This window comes from Lasioglossum baleicum, chromosome 13 (genome assembly GCF_051020765.1).
Source record: "Lasioglossum baleicum chromosome 13, iyLasBale1, whole genome shotgun sequence".
Classification (NCBI taxonomy): Eukaryota; Metazoa; Arthropoda; class Insecta; order Hymenoptera; family Halictidae; genus Lasioglossum; species Lasioglossum baleicum.
This window is the reverse complement of record NC_134941.1, coordinates 14,928,195-14,946,043: the sequence shown is the minus strand read 5'-3', so window position 1 is coordinate 14,946,043 and position 17,849 is coordinate 14,928,195. Positions and strand designations below refer to the sequence as shown.

Sequence of the window (17,849 nt, the reverse complement as noted above, 5' to 3'; positions counted from 1 at the left end):
TTCACGCTCGATCCAATCTCCTACCAGCCGTAATGGCGAATCCACAGAGCATCAGGAAGAACTTCGTATCGCGGATAGCGCGGCAGGTTAATTTGCCGTCGTCGAAAAAATTCCTGGACACCGATTTCCGCGTGAGAGCATTCCTTCGTCGTCGATCGGTGTCCGTGCGACAAAAGAGAGTCGGGGATGTGGACGGCACAGAGGGGGTGGATGGTACAGGGGGTGTTCGGTGGATCGTCGGAGGATTTTAGTCCGCGGATAGGAGAAGCCGGAGGGGGGCGTGCTCTCTCGCGTTCGAGAAGTGAGAAAACGAGAAAGAGAGGCACTTGTAGGGGTCGGAGGTCGCTCGAATTTCACACGTGGATTAACTCTCCGTCGAGTGGAGTGTACTATACCTTCTCCTTGTCCAACTTGTTCTCGTTTTCTTGCTCGTTTCCACCCCCACGTCGTTCCTCGGTGGGCCAGCAAGCGCGAGAGGCCTTGCTACACGAATTCCGAGATCCACCCTGTGCAGCCGCTAATGAACGTCCGCGCGGCCTGCGACATAACCCCCCCCCGGCCACCCTACTATCCACCCCCTGCGCCCAACCACCCCCTCGATACCGTACACGAGCGTGCATGACAACGAGCACCTGGACGATGAAGTCCAGGACGCTGTAACGGGGATGAAGGGGCGCGATATTCGCGCCGGTGATCGTATTAAATCTCCTTCGACCTGAGTTGCTCGGCCAACACCCCGCCACCCTATCTCCCTATCGCTCTCTCTCTTTCTCTCTGTGTACCGTTCTCCCATCAACCCTCTTCCGGTAACTGCGTCCATCGATCTCGTAACTCGAGCTGACTTCGAATAAAACCGTCGGTCAAGCATTACTGCCGCCACCCCCGCTGTTCTACGCCCTTCTCAGTGAAGATCGGAGCAGAATTGTCTACCTTGCTGGCAAACGATGGTCCACCGTGTTAAATGCACGCTGGGATGCTCGGAGAGATGGGGTTGCACGGATCTTGTTCGGTCTTCGACGACTTGGGGGTTGATTCGGTGCAAGTTGGGAATTTACGGTGCTCTGCATCAGTTAATAGAGAAAATTAATAAAGTATGCAGCGTTGGTAGAATTTTCTTCCTTCTCGATCTCATCTTGGTATGAATTGCCTAATCAGCAGCCTGATTAGCTGCCTGAAATTATACTAGCACAATGGTCCATCGTGTGAAACAGATATGCCGTGTCTATAAAAATTATACCCACCCGAAGATCGTCGCTATCAACCGAGTTAATTCTCGGAAATGTTACGAGAGCAACGCGACACCTCGAGCACAGTTTAAAGTTAAGTCTTCAGCAACGATTCCATCCCTCCGGAGCCGTCACCCTCGCTCTTTGAACGTTCAGAGCCGCGCGTACACCGCGCAATTTGTCAAACGACAAGGAATCCCGACGACACTTTAAAGGATTCCCGCGGGCAGGATCCTTCATTTGTGTCGTCGCGACCGATTATAGTCCGCGCGTACTCGAGATGGCGACGACCATTCACGTGGCTTCCCTTGTGCTCGTCTCCTCGTTTCATGATGCGTTTTAGCGGTACCACGCCGGAAGACCCCCGGAGACAGAGGTGGCCGGATCTCTCGGTGTGAAACCGTGTCCATTGTCGGACCCATTGTCAGCCATAAGTAGCTGCGACCTCCCCGGGACGTTTTACAGCTTCCGAGGAAACCGAGATATTCATCTCGCGGACAAAAATGTCTGACAAATAGCCGCGCTATGTCCCGTTGCACTAATAAATCCATTAAGGTTGCGCTGTTACGATGCGACTACTTTTACGAGGTAGGCTATCAGGTTTCCTTGGTGCTCGCGTGCAAGATAAAACGAAATCAGCGTTAAGCTTGAAAAGTGATTGAAAATGACGCAGAAAGAATTTCGCTAAATAGTCCATCTGCGAGTCTCGCAGTCCATCTCGCAGTCCAGAAGACATCTCGAGTAGTTAGTACCGTCTGCCCGGAAACCAGGACAAGGATACAGGTTGTAGCCGACAGCTCCTCGCCGGTTAGCTTATTGGCAAGCCGATATCTGGCCGCAGGGGGTAGCGGCAGGGTCGGGGGTAGTCTCGTTGGTATCCAAGGGGGTTGGAGTATTGGCTCCTGGAACCGTGGACTACCGAGGAAACGAGTTGTGTGTCGTCTGAACGTGTATCTCTGTCTCGCTCTCTCGTCCCTCTGTTCTCGTTCGGCGCTCTGCTTGCCGGGGCGATAAAAGTGCGGGCCGGTTTTTCGCGTAGGATATGGGGTATTGTATCCTTCCAGCCCCCGTGCTCTCCCCTCTGCCACCCCATCCCACCACCCGGTGCTCTCTGGCTCTCGCGCGCGCCCACACCCTTCGATCCATATATTTAAAACAAATGCTATCTGATGCGGCGCCGCTTTGTGGAGGCAAGATGAGACCAAGCTCCATCCCTTCGCCCTCTTTGCTCTTTCCCCGTCCCTCTTTCTGCACCGCGCGATGCTCCTTTCCTCCCTTTTTTCACCGCCCCCTCACCGAACAACCCTCTGCCAGGCTACGAGCCGTCCTCCCTCCAGCCCCGCCGCCCTCTCGTACACCCTCTTTCCTCGCAGCTTCCTCACACCCCCGCGACCCCTACCCCTTGGACTCTCTATTCTCTTTCGCCGGTGTCGCTGAAGCAGGGGTGCTTCCTGCGCGACCCAAGTGCTTCCTGTACACTGCATCCGACGGTATCCTGGACACGCTCGAGATACGGTTTCCAGTCCAGAGAAAGAGAGAGAAAAAGAGAGGGAGACGGGGTGTCCAGAGAGCAACGAGTCACACCACCGATCCGCTCGCTTCCACTGGACACCGGCGGCTGGCTGTAATTTAATTGATGCCTGGAGAGACGCGACGCCCGCGCCCGGCCACCGGCCTAGCCTCTCCTCTGTTCCTTTTCATTTTCCTTTTGCTTTTCCTTGGGACTCGACGCATTTCCGCACCGTCCCCGGCAATTTACCGGCGTCGATCGAACCGATCTGCAAGACTCTCTGCGAAACCCAACGTTTTCCGCTGGATTTTACCCGATTACTTCTATCTGCGGCCACTTTTCGGCAGTTACGCTCATCTCGAGGTTCAACAGCTGCAGGAAGAACGAGAATTTTCATGATGTTATCCGTGCGATCTTTTGTTTGCTGCCGGAATTCACTTCAAAACCTCTGCGCCCCGGGAACAAACATAAACCGAGAAGATCTGCAGTCCACTAGACGGCTCAATCAAGAACCCCGACGCCATTGGAAGATCGAAGCTTCGCGAACCGAGTAAACGAACACGAAGGAGAAAAAAAAAGGAGTGAAAAAATTTGCCCGTCCCCCGAAAAAGTTTCGGTGAAGTTTGAGGACCGCTGAGGATCCGTGGGAGCGTAGGTGTCGCGGGTCTATCAGCCAATACACGGGGGTTCTCCTATCTCCGCCAGTAAATCCGGCCGTAAGTTAAACTATTGGGGAATCGAGGCGGTTCTCCCGCCGCTTCCAGCCGCGTACTCGCTTCCAGTAGGGTCGCGGAAGATCCTCCAGAATCAGGTTTACGTATATCTGCTTGCCTATCATCTCCATCACCATAGATTGCCCATAAAGAACCCCAGCAATCCGTGGTTATACGCGGGGGAGGGTGAAGGAAGACTTTATCCGCCTTTCGATCCTCCGATCGAAACTTCCCTCGCCGAACTCTCCCCTTTCCCTTGTATCGACCTCCGCCGATCATTCTGTTGGTCCATTGACTTCTCTGCTTTGCGTCATTGCCGTTCCCGCCGGATCATCTTCCTCTGAATCAGCGATTATTTTTTCATTGAATTTTTCAACGTCTCTTCGCGATATTCCATCAGGGGTGATTGACGCTTTCATTACTATCGCGGTCATATATTTTTTATTAAACTCGAAATTCAATTTTTGTTGCGATCTATTAATCTCTCTCGCTGGTTTCTATAGGTATTTACAAGAAAAATATTTACGTCAATGTAGCTACTCGGCTCACGCTATACAATTTTCTACAAAGAGTTCTGCTTTCGGCGACGGGATGATCATTCTCTGAAATCGGATTATATGGACCGTTACGAGCCAATTTTCCATTTGTCAGAGAGACGTCATTAGGCATAGTTGTCCGTTTTTCCACGTTGCGCAGGTACGGGAAAGTAAATGGAGCCGGCACCCTTTTTATTTCCGGCAGAATTTGAAATTCGCCCGGAAGCAGGGCAGGATTAAAAATTACCATGGAATAGAAATCGACAGTTTTCGAAGGCTGTCGGTGGAACAGGATCTCTGTGTCGGCTGGAAAGGTCGAAACAAATTTTTACGAAATTCTGAGCCATCAGTCATCCGCAATAGAGACGTTTCCTCGAGGCGGCGCGGCGGCGGCGGCGGCGGCGGCTCGGAGGTTGGGCTTTGCGGGTGTTTATGGAGCCAACACTACGCCCCTTCTATTCCGTCTCTCTTCTTCACCCATCCTCGGAAACCTCAATTGTATTCTCTTAGGATCCTCTGCACCTCGCTGACCGTGCGCCTTTCATGCCGCCGTGGCAGATGGTACCACTTTCGAAAACATTTCTCGAGGTAATGACGATTTTTCACAGTCCGTAACTGTTGGGGAAGTCGCAATTAGGGGACTGGCTGTCGTGCTTCGACAGATGCTATCTTTATTTTCTTGAAAATCTTCCACGATCATACGGCAGACGGGAATTAAATCTTGTTACTGGATAATTGGTAGATTGTGGGCTCAAAATACGTTCATTCAATTTTTGTCTCCTAGAGGAATTCGCAAAAACACTTGAAGCAGGTTCCGCAGGACTACCAATAAAATCAGAACAAAATGGTATTGCGTCTATCAACCCTTTGGACTCGACGCAATTTTAATTCCAAAATCAAGACATTTCTTTCTCAACCCAGATCGTTTTTAACCGACTTCGAAAAAGGAGGAGGTTACTTAATTCGATCTGTATGTGCCTTTTTCGTTTTTTTTCTATGTATGTTCACCGATTACGCCGAGATGGATGGACCAATCGGAACGAAATCTTTTGCATCTTGTAGAGTATGTCTCCCGATTGGTCCCTAGAAAACAAATTTTGCATTGTTTTATTCTTTGCGGTTTTTATTGCAAATAACTAATAACACCGAAAAATCATCCTACAGTGTTCCACAATTCCTGCTCGATCCACCAAAAAGTGTGACATAAAAAAAATGTTATAAATTAAACCGACTTCGAAAAAACGCACTAAAAAGTATGAAATAATTTCCATTTAATTTATGTGAATACACGCGAACTGAAATACAATACAATCTTTTCGCAGGCGGTGCAAAATTGAAAATTTTCGACACTGGAAATTACGAAAATCCTTAAATTCTTCTACATATGCTTTCACATATTAATGTATCTTCTCTTCCCACCTACTGATTTCCAAGTCCATCATATTCCAATGAAATCATAATCAGCAACATCTGTTATTTGAAAAATTTTTAGTTTTTGCGCCGCCACCGAAAAGATCGTATTGTATTTAAGTTCGTCTGTGTTCACATAAATTAAATGGGAATTATTTCATACTTCTTAGTGCGTTTTTTTAGTGCGTTTTTTCGAAGTCGGTTTAATTTTTTTTTATTTCATGTAATCTTTTTCACATTGCGTACATCGAATTGAACCTGTTTTCTCATACAACAGTTGGGCTGTTTACAATTCATAGAATACAGACGAATTTAATAATTTTAAAACTGTTCCGAATAATGGTATGGCAATTTTTACTGGCGCCTCAGTCACCCGCAAGGTTCATTCGATTTGCAAAAGGACGAATTTAGTTTGGAAAAAGATGAATTTGCTTTTTTGTAAGGGTTAATTTGAACTGCAAAATCTGTAAAGCCGAGTCTGTTAATGTCTGTAGCAAAGATCACCTGTCACCGGTGAAAACAGAAGAGGTGGAGGGGATAGTGGCCCAGCAGGATGCAATAGGACCCCATCACGGGCCCCGTCCATATATTTACTCGTTCAGACCGCGCGTGCGCCCTCTTTTATCTCGTTCTACGTTCCGCCACGGTCATCGTCGAAAATTTCAACCATTTATCCGGCAGTTCCCCGACAATGACGAAAAAGGGAGGACGCCGAGCCGGGTCGGGCAGAAGTCGCGCGACCCGTGCACGGGGAAGAGAGAGTTTCCCCAAAATGTTCGAGGCTAACAGAGCCGATTCGTTCCGGCTGTAATGCGTTTATGGCAGCGCGTCCGGCAGTCCCGCGTCCGTCACGCTTCCTTTCCGCGTTACAGGACCCGCTGGACGTGCTAAGGAGACCTAAAGACTCTGTTTTGTGCGATTGGACCCCCGCAGTAAGGACAGCTCCGGTTCCCGTGACCGTGCGTCCACGTTCCCTCGATCATCGTCCTCCACTCTCTTTTTCTCCAAGTGCCTCGAGATTTCGAAACTCCATCGGCAATTCACAATTATCAAAATTATTCACATACGTTCGTTAGATGTTACTTAGAAAAGTCGCACTGCGATGTTAATTTCGTCGTTTCATTTTTAACGACGAGCGAATACACTTGTACCGAATAAAAATGAATTTTTAGATCACCGAATCAATCGCGATGATTCGCAGTCTACCAACAACATTTCATTCCAGCCTCAATTTTTTTCCGGCCCATAACTAGCCATTATCTGTTCCCAAAAAAAAATCAGAACACAGTAAATCACGGTTCATTACCCGCAGGGCTGCATCGTTTAGCTCGAAGCGAGCCAATAAGGGTAATTCGTCAATAACGTGACGAACCGCCCCCGGGTCTCGTGACGATCAGTTAAAAGTCGTCCTCAGGGTTGCCGTAATTTTTTTCCCCCCGGGGCTATCCGAGGAGACAAATTCCAGAACGACCCCCCGCGAGTTTCGAGGTCGAGCTGCGGGGGGTTGGCACCCATAATGAGCCCGACGCTTCTCGAAAGCGTCTCGTCTTCGGCTCCGAGACTGCCTCTTCTCTCTGCTCTTCTTCTTTCTTCTCAGTTTCTCGTTCGATCTTCGTGTTTCGGAGATGTCGGGCTCTGCCAGGACCCGATACCCCACAGCGAACGATAACGCTTCCCCTTTTGTTCGTCGAATTTGTATTTTTAAGTGTCGACCCACCGTTTGGCAAGCACGAGGTTTCCTCGCGCAGACTTTGAGGTTTCGGACCGGACACAGCTTCCGACACACGGGAATCCTTCCTGCTGTCGAGCCTGCGGCGATTTTCCTTCTCTATCTCCTGCTCTTGGTCTCTATAACGTGCTCTCACTCCTTCTCTCTCTCTCTCTCTCTCTCTCTCTCTCTCTCTCTCTCTCTCTGGCTCTTTCAACTTCCAAACGAGTCCCTCCCCGCAGAGGAGATTCGGTAGCCGAGGATCTTCGGTTACCGAGTCTTGGACGTGTTCGCATGTACCGAGTTTCACAAGTATCGGTCCAGGGAATCTGAGACCACTGGCGGAAGTAATTGAAAATTGGATTAGAGGAATTTGATAATTGTAGCCGTCTGCAGCGAAGGTTTTATCGAGAGACTGCGCTCCCGGTTTGCTTGATTTGTTCCCGGAGTCTTCTGTTTTGGGAATCGAAGGAGAGTTTTAGAATTTGAATTTGTCGGAAGGGGATTTGGAATTTTGTAGCAGTGGAAAACTCGGGGAACTGTGGAAAGAGAAATTGTAGGATCCCAGAATTTCTGTTGTTTTTTCGGAGTCTTGTGTTTGGGAATCGAAGGAGATTTTTAGAATTTGAATTTGTCGGAATGGGATTTGGAATTTCGTAGTAGTGGAAAACTCAGGGAACTGTGAAAAGATAAATTGTAGAACCCCAGAATTTGTGTTCTTTTTTGGAATTAGAGTGTCTAGAATTAGGAATTGTTTTGAATTTGAATTTGTCGGAAGGGGATTTGGAATTTCGTAGTAGTGGAAAACTCAGGGAACTGTGGAAAGATAAATTGTAGAACCCCAGAATTTGTGTTCTTTTTGGAATTAGAGTGTCTAGAATTAGGAATTGTTTGGAATTTCGAGACTATTTAGAACTTAGTACCACAAAATTGTATTTTTGAGTCACGAGAATTGAGAATAAAACAAGCACAGTAAACTAAAAGATTAATATTCGAGGCTTAAATTGGTGAAAATTGCGATTCGATGCGTTCACAATTCGAAATAGTGGTCTCGCGGTATTCACATGCGGAGAACCCAGTGGGAATGAGAAATGTCCAAGCTATAAGGAAGTTGGAATTCCGCGGAGCCGTTTGTAATCAGGAAGCATCAATTCTTGAGCCGTCGGATTCGATTTACATTTACCTCGACCGAGCCAGTAGCGAGGACACCAGAATGCCGTATAGTGTACTCGTCTAAAAATATGGTAACCAGAATAGACCGGGCTGCGGCACCGGTGTGGTATTCCAGCGGTGGACGAAGTTTAACACGAAAATAACTTGTTGCGATGAAGTGTTACTCCTTCGACCAACGGAACCCGTTCCACCCCGGCTATGTTTATCACGAAACAACCAGCCGGAACGCCGGAAAACAAAGCGATCCCACGCGGCGAAACAAAACTTCTCGCGGCTTATTCGAAACGGAAAACAATTATAACTTTCGCTGTCGAAATTCTTCAAAATTCTGAGACCACGCGCGATTCGAACACTCTGAGATACAAGTATAGTATAGTTATTTAAATTCCCAATAGGAGATTTCTTTCAGAATCTACAATTGTTCATTTTTGATGTCGTAAAAGTTACATTGAATTAATTTTGTTTGAGGAGGAAAGTTACACTTGTTGTTTTTTCATTTTCTACGAGCACAGTTTGTATCAAAAAAATCTGGAAAAATTCTGTGGAATGCGCCTTAGGATCTAAAATATGTCACATTTATTTTAGAATTTTAGAACTCGTCAGACACCGGAAAATACGCGGAAAAGCGCAAAATCTAATTTGCCTTTCGAATGATTCGATAGTCATTGAAAAACCTCTGAGGGCAGTTTTGACCATTTTAATCGGCTAGGCTAGGCGGAATGATAGAAATGTTTGTAAATCGAAAATTCCACACAGTTGCTTCGAGTAAATTGAAAAGATTCGCGACTCCCGCAGTTGCCGAACAAAGGGGGCTCCTCGGAGGCTCCTCCACGAAGATCGTGAATTCCGGTGCTCACAATTAATTAACTAACACGGCTGTTAATTACACGGGAGCGTCAATAAGGTAAAGTCGGTGCATCGCGTCGAGTGGAGAAACACAGGAGCAGCTCGGTGGGGCCGTTGGAATTCTCACCGAAATCCGGCGTCTAAAAAGCGACTTCCCGTTTTGTATGCCGCACAAAACCCGGGGTTCCATTCCCTGGTGCACTTCTCGGTGCTCGAAAGCTCGGGTTTCGGATCCGGGTGGGGTGCGGCGGGCGTTTCAATATTCCGCCCAGAATGAGCTTCTCTTACGCAACAATTTAGCCAACAATGGTCAGCAGGTCAGCCCCCGGGTTGGACCAGGCCACATTCAGCCGAATCTTTCAGTAATTTGTTCGGGTTTTTAGACTCGGACCGGCCTCGTTTTCTCTCTTCGCTTCTCGAGAGCACTGGTGCTTGTGTATGCTGTCTCTCTTTTCCTCTCTCGGGGAAAAAAAGAGACGGGGATGCACAGGGAGGGGAGCGAAAAATATATATATTTTCGCGCTTGGCTACCGCGCGGACAAAGCTCCGAGACCCGGTTCCGCTTCCTTTCCCATGAAAGAGCCCGTCGACTTCTCTGTGTAATCAAACGCGACACGCCCCCTTACGTTTCCACCGACGCCACTTTTCCACGGTGCAGAGATTAACTCGCCGATGCAGAATCGGCCGGACCTGCACACGTGCAACCCTGGCCACCGTCAAGTATTCGAAACGCGTTAGGGCACGTTGTTGACACACGAGTCGCTTCTTTCTGCGATTCCTGAAACTCGAAGGTTCTCTGTGTTGGGAGTGATGATTTGTGATCGATCATGGGTGGGAATTGACAGTGACGGAGGGGTTGTTGGACATTAACACTTCGCTGACCGGCGATTTCGAGTAAAAACCAGCCCGTGCCTCTGCACATTTTCTCTCTGAAAATGTTCTTCATTTTAAAATGCTCTTAAAAATACCTATCAAGCTTTGTTCACAGTTTGTTCGTGGGAACAACGTTCGAACATGAAAACACGAGTACACTCGTAACCTGTCAGCAATGTGTTAATATGTGAAATCATAGCTATTTTATTTGAAAACGTTAAAGGGCAAGTAGAAAATGTTCTCGAGATCGGGTGAAAAAAATAATTCCACCCTTTCAGCAGCCTATTAAACCCACCCTCGCTCTCAGCTACCAACAAACCGGTCTCCCCGATTACCCGGTGCGCAACAAACTAAAATTCCGTGCTCGCGAGGAGCGTGGTGATAGAGTACGTCCGTATTCCCGGAAGAGACAGGTGGAACAGGGTGATTCGCGGCTCTCGGGCTCTTTTTTGTCGAGGAGTGGCGTCCAGCGCCGCGAGCAAACGAGAGAGAAAGAGAGAAAGAGAGAGAAACGCTCGCGCGTGCACCACGGTCGGCCCCGTCCATTTATCTCGCGTTTTGTCGAGCTGCCCGGCACCCAGAATACGGCTTTATTTACCGGGGAGTTTGCGTTTTTCCAGGACGTTGCGTCTATCTGGTCGCGGGGCCCGAGACTAGATTCGGTCCGGTCCGAGCCCGACTCGGCCCGCGTGCACGTTTATTATGCGATCTGCCTCACGGTTACACACGTCGGTCCAAGGTATATTGTCGATGAGTTAGGCGAGGGGCCGAGCAACGCGGCGTTTGCCCTCGCGAGAGCATAAAGCAGATTTCCCGTGATTTATGTCGAGTCACCGAGCCAGCCAGCGAACTCCGTGGATCAGAGGTGAAAACGCCTTCACCCCCGCATTCGAACCATTCATCCCGCGCGGTTTCCACCCGAGTTATCTCTCTTTCGCTCTCTCGGCGCTCATTCATGCCCGGCTGGGAAAAACGCGTCTACCAACAGTGAATCGGCCGGTCGGTTCTCTTCTCGGTGATTTCTCTGAAGCATCATCCTGGCGGGAAGTATTCGGACACTTCTCGACTCGGTGTACTGTGGCAGGAGACGCTGCAGTAATGGGAACGTTGCAGAGCTGCAACGTATTAACAGTTTACCTACCGGAAGCCTATTAATAGGATTTTTAATAATTGTGCTGTGCTAAAAGAAAGCATAGAAATTTTCTTTTATATTGCAATCTTAAATGAGAAACTATTAGATGATGTTATTAAGGGTGGCTTGTTAGTTCATGATGGAAATTGCAGTTGCTATTGAAGGTGAACAACAATGTTCACTGCAGAAATGCATCGTGGCTAGGAAAGTTTGATCATCTCATTGTGAAGCGTCTACCTATGAAGTTGGAAGGTTGAACACGAAGCTGGGATCGATTTTATATTAGATTATCCTAGAAGATGCGAACTCGGAGGTTTATTGAGTCTTACGTTGCCCGAGGATGTTTATTCAATATTTCCTCCTTCAGACACTAATTTATGAAACCGAGGATTCGATGGAACTTTGCTTCGTGCGCTTGACATCCTACTGTATTATGCAACGCTATGCAGCATTCGTCTGCACATTGCTGCAGCATTTATCTGTATCGAACATTTTCATTCATTTTAGAAACATAAATTGTGCTTGCGCATTAAACAATTTTAGAAGATACCAGCTGTAAATGGCATTGTTATTTTAATTTCGAAACGAATTGTGCATGGGGAACAAATCGGGAATAGAAAGTTAGGGAGGAAGCAGAAAAGTCAGGCTTACCTCGGCGTTCTTTTGACGAAAAAATGGGTAATAACTTTCATCTTGCCGGGAACGAGGATGGAAAGTTGGAAGGGAGCGGCACGAGCATCCTACGATGATCTTCTCGTGAAAGTTGTTACCTTCCACGCGACTCGAAGGTCGCCGGAGCGTGCTTGTCCTTGGCCGTGCCTTGACGCTGGTTATGCCAGTATTTATTACACTCAAAACTCAATTATACCAGCGACAATCGATGGACCGTTAGTGGGTCCTGGGATGGCAGCGTCCTCGCTTACAGATGGCGTCATGAGAAACCTTTTCCGGCTGCACAACAATGTGGACCTTCTTCATACTTCGATGATCATATATTTTACGGAAGAATGGACGCGCCTGGTGATTGCAAAACCTTTCTCCCGGGAAAATTCTCGAGAAACAGTCCATGTAAAACAACGCGTGGGAAAATCATTTACATTTTTTGTTTGGCTACATTTATTTTAATGTATAATGCGTAACATTCATATTTGTTAGGGTTTGTTCGAAATCTTCATGACGAATGCGACTCGTTAAAATACGGCAGGGGGTTAATAATTACTTTTTGACAATCCAGATCGTGAAATCGTTAAATCATCAACAATGCGATAGTCGGCCCAGGGAAAGGGTGAGCGACTGGCAACAAAGCTCGGCGAATATTTCAGCGACCCCAGGACGTCGTGGAAGACCGATTCAACGCAAAAGATTCCTAATTCTCGGTTAGGGGAGCAAACAGCGCAGCCACCGTTCGCAGGAGCATTCTCCCACGTAGCGTGGATGGATCGACAGGTCGCAGAGCAGGTAGGATCAGGTAATTGAGACGTCTTCGATCCTCGGACGCGTCGTGAATTCAGACGACAATATCATTCGTAACCTTATACGGTGTCCCGGAGGACAATAACGTCGCCGCGTATAATGGACAGCATCCTGGTGCGAGCGATACTGAAACGGCGGAGGGAACGTCTCTTCCGGGACATTCATCGAACGATGCGCAAAGTGCAGAGTCCCACGGGATACGCCGTGGATTTGACCGAATGCTCGTCGTTCTCGTCCAGGAAGCCGATGGTGAAGTTCGGGAAAGTGGGTGGGACACTCTTTCATCGAGAATTCTCCAAGAGAAAGTGTCCTTTTTGGAAAATTAATATCTCCTTAGAGAGGGGACCATTTTCTCCTCTTTTTGGAAGTCTTCTGGCGGATTGTGCAATTTTCTCTTATTTCTTGCACGATGCTTTTACACACATCGAGAATTTTTTCCTGTTTGTCGCTGAATTAATTATGAACTCCAATAATCCTGAAACAAGGAAAATCATCGGCATCGTTAAATCGGTCCAGCACCCTAAGCGACCCTAGAATTCCTTACAGTGTTCCCCAAGCCGAGAGCGCCCGCAGAACAATGCGTATCTCCCCCAGAATAAATAAAACCTTGGAAAAAGAAGAACTGTTTAATGACCCGGTGGTACAGCTGTCTAACAAGCACGCGCTGATCCTCCCCACCCTGACTCGCATTTTCATCCCCCATAAACCAGCCCCGCGACACTTCCTCAAGGAAGAAGGCAGAGAGAGGGAGAGAGAGAAAGAACGAAGACGCAATCGCTTCTGTTCGCGTTTACGACGGAAAAAGTAGCGGGGATGTGGGATCCACGGCGCAGCGCGGCGCGGCGGAACGAAAGAAGGAAGAAAGCGTGTTTGGGTCCGTCTTTGGGAGGCAAGGACGGCTTTAGGTCAGTGGGTCTTCCTTTCAGAGCATTGTCGTCGAGATTGACGCGAATATTTATGCCTTGTCTAGCATTCGCGCGCCGAGCTCCAACGTTTCGCACGACTCCCGAGAGCAAAGAAGACAGAAAACGAGAAGAGGAAGCTGCTGGGGTTGGTTACGAGAGAGAGGAACAACTCTGGGAGCGTTCCCGTGTTATAAACCTGCTCACTGTACGGTCCGGAGAAGAGAGAACTTTCCCCCAGGAAAGATCGTAAAGGAGAAAACAGAGACCGAGGAGAGTCCGGCAAAGTCGAGTGCTGTGTGCCTCTCGTGAAATTTTCGGGGAAACTTTACGAGCCGGTTCTTTCTCTCTTTCTGGAAGGTGGTACTGGTTAGATGGTCTCTCTTTCTTTCTCTCTGTTTTCTCGGTTAGGAGAGGGATGCTCCGAGGCGGCGACTGCCAGCAAATTTATGACGAGTCGTACGCCCGGAGTTTGTCCGTCGCGTTAGAAAGCTCCCGTATACTTTTACGGCGCGAGCGCACCTCTTTATTTTGCCTCTTTGGGAAATTATATGGCGCGTGGCCTGCTGCCGCGACCACCACGCTGAGAATGCTCCCGCGCGCCCACTCCCGTTCCTGCTCCTGCTCGTGCTTTGCCCACGCCGCTGAGACCAAACGAGACAGATAATTTACACGGAGATGCAGCGGGAGGATGCACAACGGAGGACCAATATTACCGGGCACGGGCCCACCACGCAACCGAGCTGTCAAAGTCCCTGGCCAAGGACTTCGACGACGACGAATAACGTCGACGACGTTTATTGGCCGCATTGTCGGCTGGGCTCCGGGCTGGCCACTCTTCGAATTATGGTTGCGTTCACGTTCCACGATAACGCTCGTCCTCTGCATCCTCCGAGTCCGGAAATCCGTTCTCGACCAACCGGTGTTTTGGTATTCGCGTAACTTCTACAAAATTCGATCCAACAGCTTCGGACACGATTTTTTAATTTTTCATCTGTGCCTGTGATGACAGTTTAAAACACATGTACTTTGTAAATCTCAGAAATTATACATATACATGCGCAAAGTTTCTTCGAAATCGATCAAGGTTGTTACGAATATCTGTGGTTGCAAGGAAAAACAATTTCGAAAAATTTCAGTTTATGCATGAATTGAGCTTTCTGGTACAGGATTCACGTATTTGCCAGAAAAAGAATTATGAAAACAAATTCGAAAGGCTGAAAAACTAATGCAATTTAACCGATGTCTTTAAACGACCATTTCTTGAAAGTGAAAGTATGTGACATAATTATATGTATAATATTTAATCGATTGAAAATAGCAAGAATGAATTGTAAGAATAAATTCTAAATTCAAAATGAAACTACGTAAAGTGAAACTATGTGAATATAGAAAACGCACAGTCAGATTTCTCGGTTGTTTTGATCGTTTTTAAATATTTGTCTACCGGGTGCGCAGCGCACGCTTTCCCGGATGATGACTGCACAAAGGTGAATAATACCGTAGAAATCTCCAAAGGGAACGAGAAAAAGGCGTTTTCTATGGCCGATTCGAAAACAGGAAATCCCTTAATCCGATTCTCTGACATCTTCCTCGTCCGCAAAACGTGTCCGCCGGTGTGGTTCAGGTACCCGAAACCCAAATTCTGGTCGGCGGCCGGTCTACAGCATTAGGTACGCGTGGCCAAACGTTGCTATACTCTGCAATTTACCACGGTGCCGCAATTCTTTCGAGGGCTTTTCGTGCACCCGATATGACTGGCTAGGCGTGACAAATGATCTCGAATCACCTCGAAACAGAGTCTTCCCCAGTCCTGTTGCCCCATCTAAACGATTCACCCCTATTTGTTCCGCAGCGGCGTGGAAATTTCAGGGAAATCGTAAAGTTTTACAAACGGGGCCGAGTGTCCCACAAACCGGAAGATGTCGGTCTTCTGGTCAGTATTCTCGGCCACTGCGGTAAAATTTCATCGGAATCTGTGCCAGTTATTACTAGACTGCGGATCTTTATGCAAAATAAAAAATGTTTGCTTTGATCGCAGGACACGGGAGCCAAATAAAAATTGTATTCCTCTTTTAATTAACCGAATGTCTTCTTTAAATACAGCTTTAATTTAATAAAATTGGAATTAGAAATTCCAAGGACAAGACAGCACCGTTGGTAGCGCACGAGAACATTTGGATCGGAAAGATCGAGGAACGAATGTGATACAAATCGTAAACACACCTGGTACCGCGCGCAGTTTACACTTGGGTTCGTTGACCGAGCTCGACACGGAGAAGAAAAACTATCGAAGTGCGAGCGTCCTTCTACCACCTAGTCAAGGCACCTCGAGCAACAACCACAAGAAGTGTTGTCGACAGAAATATCATCGTATCGCAGAAATTCGACTTGCTAGGAAATCAGAAGATTTTGAACAATGAGAATATATTCTTGGTCGGAAGAAATGTTTAGTTTTCGAGTTAACCCTTCACACTCGGAACCATTCTAATTCGAAAACCGAATTTTTCTACCGACCTTCAACATTTTCCAATTGTTGAATAAATACGAAAAGCAAATACCGGTGAAAAGCTTCCCGAAAAATGCGAAAAAACCGCGTTAAAGGAAGAAAAGAATGGTGGTCCATCCATAAATCCGAGTCTGGTGTGCGCTTCGGTGATCCTTAAGCAAATTTCCAGACCGTAGTCGGCGATAGAAGATTCTAAAAAGCATGGCGGATTTCTTTACGGGTCTGCGAAACCCCGCAGCCTCGGCTAATTGTTTTATTGCGCACGGAAAAAATTAAATTAACGCGAGAATCCTATTGATTGAATTGCAACGGCCGTGGTAATCCTATCATTCGGGCCGTGACTCGGATAGCCGGCCCGAACAATGGCGGGCCCCTAATGAAGGTAACCCGTCGAGAACGTCCAAATATTTACCGTCCGTTGTAGCCGGATTAATTTTTCTGGTATCCGCGCCGATTGCCGAGAGCGGAACGCGTTCACGCACTTTCACCTGGAGGAAACGCACTTCCGCGCGGTCGTGACTAGCTCTCCAAGGTTCCAATAGATTCTCCAAGCTTTTCAGAGCTTTCCAGGAGTTTCCGGTGAGCGTCCAGCCTCGCAGACAATAGCGGGGCTCGTTTAAATGGAATTAATTTAGGAAAAACAAAGATGCCCGGGTTTTCGGGGGCATATAATGCGATTTATTGGTGGCGCGGGGACGGTAATTGGCAGGCCGCGGATATCCGTAACGGGAAAAATGGAAGACGAGCTTTTTCGGTGATCCCGGTGCTGTCTGCACGGCAATTACACGTTCCAGCGTGCAGCGCACCGGGAGAAATTGGAAATTATAAACAGCCCGTTAACTGCGTCGCTCGTTAGCGGGCACGCGGTCCCGGTAAACGGGATTACCGTTTTCCCCATTGTTCATCGTTCCATTTCGCGCGAGCAGAAGTCGCACCCTGCGTATATGGTAAAGCGCGTGAAAATGGTCCTTCGCGGAAATCGTTCGATTTCGATCTTTCTGTGGAATTAATTAATTAATTCTGTAAATTAACGATGGAGATACGCAGCGGACGTGTCACGTAAAACAACGATAGATAAAACGTTTTGTCCCAGACCAATTTCCAAGAGCGTACAGGAGAAAAATGAATTTGCCCGGCAACAAGAACGATCGCAGTATCAGCAGAGTCCATCAAAGCGGCCGCTGCTCGACCGGTATCATTTAATGGTCACGACGAGCGAAACCCTACGGAACAAAAGAAGAGATCCGCGGAGCCAGCTAAACACAAAAGCAGTTCATCTCTCATTCATCCAGCCATCAATCGCATCTCCGATCGGCTCTGCGAGAGCCGGTGCGCCGCGCCGCGGCGTGCATCCCTACGAATTTTCCGCCTTCCACCGCGCGTAAATTTTCAATAAAACACTATCCCGGTGTGCTCCTCCCCCAACAGGATCAACAAAAGTATCCGACATCAAAGTGCTTCCTCTCAATCTGTTCGCGTGTATCCGGTCCGTCAACGTCCGTCGGAAACGCGTCGCGCAACCTTTTCTCTTCGGGAATCGGATCGCTATCGACCATGCTAGTCCGCGCGTTGCGTCGTCTCGTCTCGTCTGTCTCGATTGAATTGTAGGTCGTGTCCGACAAAGAATCCGCTTTGCCTCTTGTTATCCGTAATTAGGGCTGGTACGAAGGTAAATAGCCGGGATTCAGAGGGGAGGAAAAGACGCACGCCGGTGGAGAATAATAAAAAGAAATTCAAGGGGTGGTAGAGATTCAGGAATTGGGGTGGCGATCGCAGGGATGACCGTGGCTCCGGAGGTTTTCGAGAATGGCACGGTGTGGCTCGTAGCTGGAGCACCA

The 17,849-nt window shown here is 48.0% G+C and overlaps 1 protein-coding gene across 1 annotated transcript in view; it reads right to left on the bottom strand.

The window, feature by feature from the left end:
- Nucleotides 1–606: 606 nt before the first annotated feature.
- LOC143214802 (uncharacterized) overlaps nt 607–17,849 on the bottom strand; it is a 36,831-nt gene continuing 19,588 nt past the window's right edge. The window contains exon 4 of the mRNA XM_076436204.1: nt 607–17,849. This exon is cut by the window's right edge and continues 15,495 nt beyond it. The gene's annotated coding sequence lies outside the window, so the exon portion shown is untranslated.